Source organism: Seriola lalandi, unplaced genomic scaffold (genome assembly GCF_002814215.2).
Source record: "Seriola lalandi dorsalis isolate HSWRI2012SDOR001 ecotype SW California unplaced genomic scaffold, Sedor1 jcf7180002054962, whole genome shotgun sequence".
Taxonomy (NCBI): domain Eukaryota; kingdom Metazoa; phylum Chordata; class Actinopteri; order Carangiformes; family Carangidae; genus Seriola; species Seriola lalandi.
In genome coordinates, this window is record NW_019525513.1 from 78,094 (window position 1) to 92,758 (window position 14,665).

Here is a 14,665-nt window from a genome sequence, read left to right on the forward strand (position 1 = left end):
GGGGGGGGGGGCACGGAGACTACTTCCAGTCTTCCTGTGTAAAATGGAAAATTAAGCATCTAATGGGCCAGAGGAGACCCTTCTCATTTGAAACCTCCTTTCAGGCGAGCCGCTCATCCGTTCTTTCTCTCAGCGTCGTCGGGAGTGAAAAGCCTCCTGCAGCTCTTTCACACTCAGCTGCGATTTATACTGAAGTCCCACAGCCTTTCTACACCGGCACAACACCAGTTATTACACTGATCCACGACGGAGACAGCTGTTCCTCTCCTCCTAAAGAGTAACACTCCAACTGAATCACAGCGAAGACAGACTATTGATCAGGAAATGACATTACTCCACGACCACGTGTGGAGAGAAATTGTCTGTTTGAGCTATTAAAAGCTCATCAGCGTTTAGAGATAACGGGGTGCATGAAATCTCTCCAGCGTGACATGATGGGTTTACGTGAAAGAAATTTATCTTATGATCAAGTCTTTGTTTGTCATTAATAAAAATGAAACTAGCTCTGTTACTTCATCAGCATGCAGCTCACTCCTAACACCTCGCCCTCCTCTTTCACCCTCCTCCCTCCGTAACCATGACGCCCCGGTGGCATTGCCTCTGTTATCACTGTGATAACACACATCTCCTCACACCACGATGAGAGACAACCAGAGCTCATGCTAAAATAATGATTTCACCTCGACCTCAGAAGCGTGGTGGGGGGAGGGAGGAGGGGCTGACGCTGCGGCGGCCGCGGTCATGAGACGTGCCGGGACACGAGGGGAAACATAAAACAAGTCACTGTGGAGGTCTGGGTCGGTCACATGCTCGCTGTGTTGCTGTCCATGACTGAATAAATGAGGGGCCATTACTTCTGTGGAATTCAATCAACATTCCCAAGTGTCGCCGAATTTAAACCCCCCGAGACTTCCGTAGAATAAAGTGATCAATAACCTGCACCAGACCACCTATCAACGATCAGCCTCCACCTGCAGTGAGTGTGAGGTCTGTCTGACTGAACATGATGCTCGATTCACATTTGGCCTTTTACCTGTTGCGGTTTTTGTTACTAGGCAACCACGAGGTTATCTCCCCAGAGGAAAAACGAGACGACGACTGGACTGAAAGCATTTCGGATGAGCTGTTAGCACTTCCTGTATCACGTCTGTGCGTTGACATTTGACTGAGTTACGACTCTGAGAAGGAAACTGTGGCAATCGATAGCGAAGGATTTTTTTAAAAACATCTCTTACTAACCATAATGATTTGGTTACTACGGTTACCGCTCTAATTTGTGGCCTGTATAATTAACGCAATTAGTGGGTTAGCTATCCATCTTTGGGCTTAATGTTTCAGCAGATGACCAATCAGATCACTGGAGGAGTAATAAAGAACAGCAGAAATATTTCCATACATCAGTAGAATGGCTTTTCTTCCCCATGATTAGAAATATTAAATCATTATAATGTTTCCTCTCTGGGTTTAAAACAAGGTGGTGATAACTGAAAGAAAAGATTACACCTTCTGTTGCCTCTAATTGGGAAAATAATCCACACACCTAATTAACATTCATTCACTTTCATTTATTTTTCTTTTCCTCTGAGATTTGTCAGCAAAAAAATAAAAACTTTACTCGACTTTTAACTATTTTTATTCATAACAGTTTGTTCATGTCGACTCCCTCCAGACTATTGAACATATTAAAAATGTCATCCATACTTAAAAAGGCCCATAAATCCTTTCCCGCACTTACTTACAAGATATATGATCTTTAATTTACTTTTAATATTCGGTTATTATTACAGCTGTTTCTACAGTTTCTTATTCTATTGTAGTTGTATGATTGTACTGTACAGAGACAGCATGTAAACAAAAATGGCAGTGATATATTTGTTTCCTCACAACAGACGTCGAACACCGACAGCTGACCTTTCCAGGAAGTGGAGCAAAACAAAAGGCGGGAATGAGAAAGTTTTTCTTTCTTCTTCTGCAGGGACGGCACTATTTTCTTTGGCTCACTGATACTCACAGTGCAAAAGTCTAACTCAACATCTCATGCCACATACAACAGTCACATGGTGTAGCTGAACCGCTTGTTTATCAAAATCTCCATGGCAACGGGAAGGCGGCTTGCTGCTGGAGTTGACTGACATCCTCCTGTATTGTGGGCTAATGCCCCGTGGAGGAAATAACCGATGTCCAAAAAAGGGAATAAACCTTAAGTTCAACATCCCCTCAGACCTTGTTCAATAAAATGTCGTCATGCATGTAGTTTCACCGTGCTCAAGCACACAGCTCGAACATCTGAGAGCTCTCGACAGGTGCCGTCATCGCCATCGATATTCTCTCTCTCTCTCTCTGCAGCTGTCACACAAACCACAGACACTTTTCTGGGACGGGAAGTGAAGAGGAATCCGTGTGTGATGTGATGTTAGTCTCATCCACAACATAAAAGCCCTTATAATAATGAGAGACTTGCATAATTTATGGGAGGAGGGAGAGATTCGTCTTGTCACCGTGCATCCCCCCCCCCCCTCAGACAGCTACGCAGAGCTGAGAGTGTGTTTATAGTGAAATGTAGGTGACTCACAGTGTTGTTAGTAGTAATGTTCAATGAAATCATTGTTTTAATACATTTGCTAAGGATGACTGCTCATTTCCTCCTAACTGCCAGATGATGAAGCTATACATCCGCTTGCTAATGCACGCCTGTGGGTCTCAAATCACATGTATTACGTTCAGGGAATTCAGAGCAGTAGTCTGTCATACAAAGCGGTAATAACTTCATTATTAGTTAATTATATGTATAGAGATATCTAAATATATATATCTTTGCTGCTAGTTATTAGCAACGCTAGATGTAATAATCACAACTTAAACTTAAAATTAGTGGTTGAATAATCAATTAGTGGATGGAAAGGAAATGAATCAACAATTTTCAAAGTAAAAGATTACTAGTTTATGTCACTTATCACGAAAGTGTCACCTCTGGCTCTGGCATACTGAGATAAGCATTTTCCACTATATATATATATATATATATATATATATATAAATATATATATTACACTGTTTAGCTAAAGCAAATGATTAATCAACAATAAGCAGATTAATCATTAAGAAAGAATTAATCATCAAACTGCTTAAATAAAAGTTTCAAAATAAATAAATAAGCTTCACAGACTGATCAATAAACAAGGCAGACGACAGTCAATATGTAATCCAGCAGCTCAGACGAAACCCATTAACGATTATTAATCAGTACGTCATCATATTGAGCACGTGCTAAAGGAGCACCTGCTCAGTGAGCGTTACTGTCTAAATAAAAGGCTGAATGTTAATAAGTGACTCCAGACAAACGGAGAGTCAACATTGGTGCCGACAAGAAATTAAAGCGAAGAAGAAGAAGAAGAAGAAGAAGAAGAAGAAGAAGTCCGTGTTCTTGTTCTCTTCTTACTTTGAAGTGTCTCTGGTGGAGCTCCAGAGCAGGTTTTACCCGCCCAGCGCCTACCTGTGACCCGGCAGGCACGCGGACCTAGAGGCAGGAAACTCCCTGGTTTCACCGTGGCCTCGAGAGCCCCCCCTCCTCCTCCCACCTCACCTCACCTCTTGCTCTCCTTCACCTCTGAAACCTATTTGTGCGACTACTTTTAAAAAAAAAAAAACGAACAAAAAAACAAACAAAGCACGGTGGGTTTTTTTTTTTTACAAACTGGTGTCCACTCTACTTCTTTCTTTCTTTCTTTCTTTTTAATTTTATTTCTGAGGGGTGGTGGGTGCTAATTGTTTTCAGGAGGCTTGGAGAGCTACAGTGTATCCGTCCGCGTCAACTCTGTGCCGCCGCAGGTTACAGTTCACAGCTGAGCCGCGGTGCACCAGCCGGGGTAATGCGGATCCAGTCAACCGTACGAAACATAGTTCACTTTTTCTCTCGGTCTCCCAGCGGCTCCGTCAGTTTTCTGCTTCAGCAACAGCGAATGAAACGGATTTTTAACGGAACCGACGGTGTGAAAAATAAAAAAATTTAAAAAAATAAAAAATAAAAACTGCAGCGGGGAGAAAAAAAATAAATAAAAAATGCAGAAATACAGTTTAACTTCCCCCAGACTGGGTTTGAGCCGTGGTGTCGGTGTGACCGCAGTTTTGAGGGCATTGAAAATGAAGTTGAAAGCGTTTTCTTTCACACAGGTAAAGCAACACAAGCAAAGGGCGTGTTCCCCAAGTCTTTCCCCTATAAAACACACATCCAGCCCGACAGTGAGCAACAGTTTCTCTCCTGTGCACATAAACACGAGAAGACACAGTAACCTACATTTTAGTTGGCTACAGGAATCTAGACAGGACATTAAAGCCAGTAAGGCAGAGAGCTTCACACACTACTGAGCCCGCACACACACACACACACACATCTGCAGCACACACATATGTCCGACACTATCTCCAGCGCTATTAAAACATAACTCACCCTTTATCGGTGGCGATATCATTCCCGGAGTTGATCATTTATCCAGGGGGCTGTTAAACAGTTTGCCCCGGACGCACACGGCGGGGCTGCGGTAGGAAGCAGCCTTGATAACCGGAGGAATCACCCTGGCCGTCAGGAATTTCACAGGGGGCAGTGCTTCCCAGCAAACACGGGGGTGTAGTACCGACACGTGGCGCTAGGGGGCGTCTTCAACTGGGAGTGAACCTGCTGCATATTGAGTTTGAATTCTGTATTATTGATTGTCGCCAATTAGAAAATAGATATCGATATAGAGGAGAAATAAGAGGAGCAAACAAATACATCTTATAGCATATCAAAATATAAACTAAGATAAAAAATAAAACACTCATGATATAATATTATAAAGTTTATTTATATTGTACTTTTCAAAATGAGAGATTACAAAGTGCTTCACAAGGATGAAATAACAAAACAAACAAGAAACACATCCACTCAAGATAAATAAAGAATAAAAAGCAAATGTAAAAATAATTAAAGATATGTTTTAAGACAAATAAAAAATGTTCTGCTTTGAATAAAAAAGTGTTTAATAGTTTTGTTTTTTTTTTTCTTCTTTCAACACAGTTCTGCTCAGTGAAGCTCAAACATCCGACATCAGCAAAACATAATTTTTCACAGCATGAGATGTTCACTCACATGTGCCAAATTCAGTCCAGGAAAACAAACAGCGACGCACATGCTGTATTATCTGAGTTTATAAATGTATTTTTTTTGGGACCCATGCAGTCTCCTTTGTCCCCATCCACCCACACACAGGCAATGTTTCCGTCACAGTTCATGAAGCCGAACAAGGTAAACAGTGATACAACCATCGCTCTCTCAAAGGAACAAACAAAACATGTGGAGTGATAGCGATCAGGCCTGGACACAGTCAGTGAAAGGGACACAATGAAATCACTGAGGCCTTGAAGAAGGGAATGTAAACAAATATTCTTCCACATAACTTCTTCTCCTTTAATAAAGCAGAACACAGAAATATTTGATATTCCCTCCCCTGTCATAACTTACTGTAAACTTGCTCTAAGTATTGCGGGGGCGCCGGGATTCTCGCTGACATGAAATAATACTTCATGGTCCAAGTGTCTCCTGAAGAGAAAATCTATTTAAACAGTTGTTTGGGAATGTGTTTAAATAAACTGTGGCTCCCAGTGAGAATAAAAGAGCTTCATGGGGATGTTCTGGAAATGAAAACACAGTTTAAAGGAGTGTTTCCAAACCTGGGGTTGGGATTCCCTCAAGGGGTCACCAGATGAATCTGAGGAGCCACAGTAGAAGAAGAAGTATTCAGATCATTTAGCATTACAACAGTGTGAAAATACTCTGTTTTACTTAAGTACTTTAAGTATTATCAGCCAAATGTACTTCAGAAGTAAAGTACAAGTTGTACGGTTAATATGTGAAAATAGAAATGAAATTAGTGCTGACTGTGACACTGACTGACGTGGAGCTGGTTATGTACAGTTAGTTAGTTTAGTCCAGTGTTTTGCAACGTATAGTGCACAAGAAACATCCTGAGCGGCGGTGAGATGATTAATGGGAGAGAAATGTGTATTGATTTGTCTCCAGCCTTTACTAGTTTATTAAATATTAGATAACTTACTGAAATTAAAACTATGTGTACAATGGAAATGTTGGGACGCCAACCGGTCTCTGGTTTTTCTAAGGATTTAAACAGAGGTTTGGATTTTGTGAAATTATCTGAATATTATTTTGAGTAAAATGTGATTTTAAAATCAGATTTACCTCTGAAATTTAGAGGAGTAGAAGTATAAAATCTCTCATTGGTTAGTGATGATGTACATGTCTTAGTTTTAATTGGTCACAAGCCAAAAAGGGGCTGGGAACCTCTGATATAAAGGAGTCCTCACAAATCCACATGCTGCACCCTGATTGGCTGACATCATCAGCTTGTGTAATGTGTTAATTATAATTATACAATAAATGAAAAAACAGATTAAAACTAAATCACAACAATGCATACATTAATAATCGGGTGCATACCAAGGCACCTTTAACCTGTGTAAGTATATTCGTTTAGATAAAGGTTACACAAAATCAATCACAAGATATACGTCCCCACCGATTGATTTCTCATTGCTCTGTTGTTGCTGCCACTCTTCCTCCATTGTGTCCCCGGACAAAGGGAGCGCAGGGCCACTTCATTCAGACTCCAAACACACATGAAAGTTCAAACCACAAGGCAACAGATGCCTCCAGCAATTACACGGCTCAATATGAATCAATATTTTCTTCCCCTTTGAAGTGATTCCTCACTCCAACACACACACACACACACACACACACACACACTCGTAGATGTATCGCATCCCCTCCAGAACACAATGTAGGTCGTGACTGGGACGTGACCCCTGGGCCTCCCCATGGAGAGCCAAATAAACACCGGTGCAGTGTCCAGGATGGGGGTTGGAAGATAGGGATTGTATGTTAAATTCTCTGTCAGTATCTGTATATAAAGATAAGAGATAAGATCCAAAATATTAAGTGATAATGAAATATTAGGAATGACATCGATGTGGTCGGACTGGTTGATAAACATGATCGATATCAACATATAGCAAGCAATGGTTCAAGTTTTATTTGCACATTTAAATAGGATTTTTGATATTTTTATTTTATATTGTGAGGCATAACATTTACAAATCCTGCTCTATTTAGATAGTTTTTTTTTAATTTGTCATAATTTAATTTCACTGTTGTGTGGATAAACATCTTTTTGAAAGAATTTGTGCATCTGCTTCTTTCAAACGTCAGAGTTTGAGATTGGTGCGCCACCATGTGGCTGTTTGCCGCCATTACTTCACCTGAAAGTTTCAAAAATGCACATCCATCTGGCACACATGTATTTTCTGTCATTATTGCCTATATTTATTTCTTTATTTATTTTAAATCAAGCTATTGAATTAAATCGTCAAAAAATCCGTCAAAAATCAGTTTGTTCAAATGTGTTTCTGCCATTATTTCATTTCCGGGTTAAAAGTAAAAAGTTTTATATTTATGAGTGATTAATAAAAAGACTTTTAAAAAATCAATACAGCATCTACAAGTTAACAAAAGAGCTCTGTGTGAATCAATCAGCTGCAGTGAAATCACATTACACAGCTGAATGGGAGCGCGAGGTACCCTGGTAGACACGCGCGTATGTAGCAGCACGTGCTGACACTTTTTTCCACGTTTATTCAAAGAGGGAAGCGCGCGCGCAGATGGCCTCTATTGAGGGGCGAGGTGTTTTTTTTTTTTTTTTTTTTTTTTGGGGGGGGGGGATGAGATCAATTCAATTTGGTGTCCGGAAGATGGATGGATCCCTCCCCAAAGACACGGGTTTTTATGAGTTTAGAGGTTTTTTTTGTAAACAGAGGAGAAAAATGAAAGCGTGTAAAGATGAAGACGAAGTGGGAAGAGATGCAGTTGATGAGACCACACGCAGACATGCAGAGAGACAGAGGGAGAGACGCAGACTTCAGCAGGATGAATGAGATGTTGCGTTCAGGAGCCTCTCACATCCTGCTGTGACAAACTAGCTTTAAAGTAAGAGCGCGGTTGTGGTTAAAGGTGAGCGATGCAGATGGAGAAACATAAAATAAAACACTGTAAATTCAGACTTTAATTATCCCCCACAGGAAACTTGAAGTCTCACAGAAGGAAAAAAGTGCAAGATGCAAAGATACAAAGATACGTAACATGGAAACATTAAAAATCACATTTAAAGCAACATAAATATCAACTGTGAACCACATTGAGACAAGAACTATAACAAATAACTCATGCTTGGTTACCAACCAACCAAAACAGGCAACTGCCCCGGGGTCCCGGACCCTCAGGAGCCCCGAAGGCCTCTGGATGAATGGTTTTCACAATAAAGTTTTTGCTTTTTTTTTTGGATTAATTGCAAATGTGTGTGGTAATATGCATCACTGAAGTACAATAGAAACTGAAATCATAAAGGCCTTAAGGCGGATTTTGCATTTTTACCTCATTCAGTAAAGAGCCCCACATGCTGGCTTCTGCCCCTGCCCCTCCTTTGCCCCAGGTTGAGGAGAAAAATTACATTCAAAAAAATAGAATAAATAAATAAACAAAATTGAATAGAAGGTGAAGAGAAAACTTAACAAGAAACTGTTTTGATAATCAATAAACAATTAAAGAAATTCTTCAGGCACAACTGAACCTTCCTTGTCTTTAATGATTAACGATAACATCACAATGAACTCTGGGAACTTGAGTTTTTCCCTTTTTTTGTGCTATTTTCTAACATTGTACAGACGCTTGACAAGAAAACAATCTGTGGACTGATCTGTTCTGAAGAGACTCATGAATTGCTGCTGTTCTGTTTCTTCATAATGATAAAATGGAGAGTGATAAATGTTTTGGGGAATTAAGATCAAGACAGTCATAATGACAGGGGGATTAAAGTCCAGATAAGTCTTCCTTAATGTCTTTATGATTCAGTAATTATAAATCTACATCTCGGCGGCGTGTGCGCCCTCTGAGACTCAAAGAAAAAGAAAAAGGGGGAACAGCAGGATGTTGAATAAACTCACGGTGACTCACAACCGCCGAGGCGTCCGCAACAAAGGCCCAACAATTGGATTTAAAAGATCTTAACCAAATTGAAACCCAATGAATATCACCATTTTAACTCGCCAGATTGGGCCGTGCGCCGCGGCCTAATGCATGCACACACACCTTATGACAGGCCGGCGGTACAGATGGTCCGAGCGTGAGTCTGAATGAGAGGGGGACCATCCGCGGCTGCTGACGCATTGTGGGGGGACGGTGTCTTCAATACAGCACTTAATGAGAACAGACTGACTCCTTTCTCCCTCCCCTCCCTTCCCCTTCTTGCATCCTTCGTCCATTCTATTCCTCCCCTCCTCCTCCTCTTCCTCCTCCTCCTCCTCCTCCTCCTCCTCTCTGATTCTCCACTTCTCCTCTCCTCTGCCCATTTCCATCTGTTTGGAGACAAAGGGCCACGAGCCAGCTCGAGCTCCGGGACCCTGCTGGTGAAGTAGGCAGGGATAATACGGCCCATCCCGGGGGCTGCATTTCAACACATGGACCAGGCTTTGTACTTCTGCTGCACGAGCACCCTTCATACACACTCACGGGGACGTGCACACACACACACACACACACCTCCACGAGAGAGGCAAGAGGGGGGAAAAAGGGAGGGGGGGGGGGGACAGGAGTTGCAATATTGACGGGGGAGTTCTCGCCTTGAACATGAACACTTCCATAATACCCAACGACGTGGAGAATAAAAGAGAGGGCGAAAAAATGAGGCAGCACAAAAAGCCCCAAATGTTGTTCCTCGTACTGTGAACATATGGCTGTTTGTTGTCATACTCTTTCTCCCTGTCCAATTTACACAGAGCTAGTGAGCTCTCAGAATTAAATGGGTGTGTAGGGCGGTGTGTGTGTGTGTGTGTGTGTGTGTGTGTGTGTGTGTGTGTTCCTCCTGGCTTTGAGTATACCTGAATGATGATGAGGAGAAGGATGTCCAAACGCTGATAATGGCTGCTGTATAATCCCCTGCCGTCTGCACACACCTCCTGACATATGGTCACTCCTCGGCCTCCACCGTTACATAAGCCCACGGTGCAAAAAGGGTGGGGGGTTGGGTTGTGGTGAAACGTGGTACTTTCTCACACACACACACACACACACACACACACACACGCACACACACACACACACACACACACATATACAAGCATGCACCGGCCACACTGTCAGCCAGGCTGTTCAGTGCCCTCAGCAGTTTGGGCTTCGCCTGTCACTTTTCTCTCCCCTGCCCCTTCTGGAGGTTTGTAAAGAATAAATTGAAGAGGACTGATGCTACGGAAGCTTTTGGGATGAGGAGCACAAATGGCCTTGTAGTGCTTCACGGCGACGTACAGATGGACTCCTCCATTCAATAAGCTTGAGCAGAAGTCTGTCTCCACGCCATGCCAGAATGGCAGAGCTTGTTTTGTGTTCTGAAGAAGACAATCTGTTGCTGCAACATATTGGTGTTCTTTTCTTTTCTTTCTTTCTTTCTGTTTTTTTTCTTTTGTGTGTGTAAAAGCATTGATAGAGCAGTCTGAAATATTGGACCCGTCAGGTTTGAACGGAGTACAACAAATGTTCTAATGAAAATCAAATGATTATCGAAACATTTAAATGTTTCAAAGTGACTCTTATGTGATGCAAACTGCTGACTGTGCTGGTTTCCGTCGCCTTGTGTGGCTCCTTTTTTACAGTTTCTGTGTTTTCAGAGTGAATTCTCGTGACGGTACGACTGCATACAGAGTCAGCGCAAAGTCACATCTTTAGCTAAACATTAGCACGTAGCGTGGAGCTTAAAGAATCTACACAGGAGAGAGACTGGACGGAAAGCAGCCGATGCTAACTAGCGTTTCTTCAGACAAATCTGAGCAAATTACACAAAAACACACTAATATATTTTCATTTTAAAACATTTCAAAACAAAAACAATCTGTTTTTGCTCCGTCTGCTTAGTATGCAGTTGGTTCGTTGCAGGAAACACTATCCGAACGAGGAAAAACAAAAAGGCAGTTGAATCTTTATAAAATGCAGAATTTAGCTGCACAACTCTGGACTATAGCAGCACCTTTTTCATTTGAGGGGTTTGAAAACGTCGCCAGGTAAACGAAGCAAAAGTGACGCGTTTTAAAATGAAAACGTCTCATCGTAAGATTCATTTGGTGCGTTGAGTCCATCAGTTTCTCTTCTTTTAGCTCTGTTTTTGGTCTCTACCAACCCCTGAGGGAAACCTCGGTCTCTTTAGCTGCTAAATGCTCCGCTATCTTCGCTAGCTAGCTGCTAACGTTGTCTGTTATTTGATGCTGAACAGGTCGTCTACGCTGAGACTGAAAACAGTTGCCTGCTGCCATTAAAAGCCACAGAGTGAACCAGAACAGTAAAGATGTGTGTGTGAAGCTCCATAAAGCTGAGGTTGGCCGTAGCGTTTGCAGGTAGCAACCCCTCCCACATTATCACATCGTTTACATGTTGTCATCTCATGCATTGGTTTAAAAAGAAATATCGCTCACAGCTGCTTTAAATACACTTTTATTATGCTGGCTAACGGAGAGTGGGAGGAAAGGGATCCATGAAGTAAGCTAACAGTAATGTCAGTTTGCTAATGTTAGCCACCGCAAGCTACAGATCTTAGCGGGCTCCCCTTCCTTGTGTTATTGCTTCTGAACCAAAGTCACTTTAAAAGTTTATCTCCAACATGTCAGTGTGGCGGGTAGAAAGATGCCTTGTCACCGTGGAAACTTTCTCCACCCGAGCGGCTGCAGCTGAAGGTAAAACTAGAAAGTGAGGCAGACGACTGACAGACTGACAGATGCCAAATAGAAAAACGAGACGATGGAGGCCCTCGAGCCGAGAGGGAAAGAACATTTCACGCCGCCTTCGGCCACCACAGAGGAAACCATTGGAAACAAGAAACATGGCTTTCCTCTGTGCAGCTGCTGTCGACACACACGTAGATGGATTTTTATTTTTTTTTTATAGTTTCTAATCATACATATCCAACGTCATGCATTCAGCTGCTCAATCGGAACAGCTTAACTCTGGAATTTCCTAGGTGAAGGGTTCGATTCCCACTGGAGCCACTGGAGCTCATGCAAAAACAACAAAAAAAAAAGAAAAGGTTCACTCATGATAATCTAATAAGGTTTAGATAAAAGCATTCACACATCCCCCACATCTCCTGTTCTCTAACTCAACTACAAGCTTTTTATAGCACAATCGATGGGAATAGGCGTATACATCACAAATGAATATAAATATTTGGATCTTCTTTGCTCATACCATTTGGCAATATTACATCTCAGCGCTCGCTCGCTCATAAATTTCCATCTCTCCCATCCCTCCTCTCTCCCAGGGTTTCCCACGGGAGGTGCCAGACGGCCAGTAATTTGGTTGTCTTGGCTCGTCTGGAGTAACACCTGCCCCCTCTCTGGGGAGGGAAAGAGCCTTTCAGCCAGGAGCACACATGTAGGCTACCACTGCCTTTAGCTGCTGACCACTGTGTGTGTGTGTGTGTGTGTGTGTGTGTGTGTGTGTGTGTGTGTGTGTGTGAGAGAGCATGTGTGCAAAGGGTGAGTTTTCTTTATCTGCATGGGTTTGCACTTATTTCATCTTGCAATAGTGTACATCTGTGTGTTAAAATGTAAGTGTGTGTGTGTGTGTGTGTGTGTGTGTGTGTGTGTGTGTGTGTGTGTGTGTGTGTACAGTAGGTGAGTTTTCATCTGTATGCTAAACTGGGTTCACACGTTTCACCTTGTGTGTGTGTGTGTGTTTGTACAGTGGAATAAATGTGAGTATAGGCTTGTGTGTGTGTGTGTGTGTGTGTGTGTGTGTTTGTTCAGAAGACCTTCTTCTTCTTGTGCTCATTTGCTGATTTGCATGTGCACTTATATTAGCCCCCCACCCCCCCCACCCCCGTGTGCGCGCTTCTACGTGAGCGTGAACATGACGTCATCCTGTACAATGTAAATCATTCCTATCAGCTGGATTTTTTTTTTTTACATTTGCAAAGTCAAAAAAACCTTCGTGACTTTATTTTAAAAAATATTTCAAAACAGGAAACAGAATCTTTTTTTTTTTTTCAAGTATTTCCGTTTTAATTAAAAATAACACCGGAAAATATGAAAAGTTTGTCCATTAGAAACCAGCTGTCACACGATACCTCTACTACAAAAGATCTGCATAAAGCAACAAGTAGCCTACACAACCCTGAAGAGACAAAAAATCTTTGGATAGAGGATATGTTTTTTTTTCTTCACTATAAAATTACTTATTGAATTTCGAAATACAAAGCAGAGACAAATAAATAAACCAATTAATCAAAAATAATAATAACATCAAAACATTGAAGATAATAAATTCGAAATTATCAGTATTATTATTTTTTTGGTCACAGCAACAAAAAAAAAAAGAAGAGGTTTAAGAAACAGTTTGATTCTTCACGTGATTACATTATTTTATCAGTGAAGCATATTTTTTTTTAAATTGAATTGAAATGTAATTATTGTTATTATTATTATTTCAGCAGCCCAATTCTTATTCCTCGAGCAACCTCTCAACACAACAATGTAGGGAAATAATAAACATTTATGGGGCCAGTGAACCCCATGTTGAAGTGCTTATCGTTGCTATTGATAGACAATAGACTATCAAAATAAAACAAAGATAATGACATACATCAAACGAATAAGTTATGCTATGGATTAACAGAAAGTGCCATTTTCAGTAGAGTAGAACACCATCACTTTCCAAGTTCAATTTCACAGCCTAAAATATAGAAGCAACAAACAATATACATTTATACAAAAAGACGCCGGCCTATGGTACCAACATAAATAAATTAGCCTTAAATATTAACACAATTAAATAAATAATCCCATACACTTAAAAAAAAAAAAATAATGATTAAGGTCACAATTTTATATGTCATAAGTGGCACTTACGCATTGAATCTTTTTTTTTTTTTCTTTTTTTTTCTTCCTTTACGGAAAACATCGTCTAAACTAGATCTAAAGCAGCTATCTGGTTTACATCCTTCCCCGGCCTCAGTGCTGCCTCTCACTGCGCACGGCCTCACGCACGGAAAAGTTGAGGCTTTTTACTTGGAGCAGTTGTCGACAACTTTTGCACCTCGCTCCCGCCACCGCAGTAACTAACACCGGGCTCGCAGCTGGAAATATGGCAACGTCTCAGCATCACATGGGTTTGGTTTTTTTTTTTTTTTTAGAGATTTGATGGATTTTTATTTTTATTTTTTTAACAATTTCCGGTTTGCTGATTTTTGTTTGTGTTGTGATAAAAAAAAAAAAAGTCAAAGCTGCAGCTGAAGCTCGTGTCACAGGTGTTCATCAGTCTGAATCAGCAGCTTTTTCACTGGAGATAAAGTCAGAATTTTTCCAACCTTCATTGATTGAAATGCACATTCTTTTTTTTTTTTTTTAAATTTGAACTTATCTCATTAAACGTGGCTTCAAGAATAAAAGTGATTTTTCACCTAATTTAAAAGCTACAAAAACACTGTCAACCTTGCCATACCCAGCTGACGCCCAGGATGCGCTTGAGTCCAATCTACCAACCCAACCAAACCACTCTGTCTCATGGGGAGGGAGGGGAGGG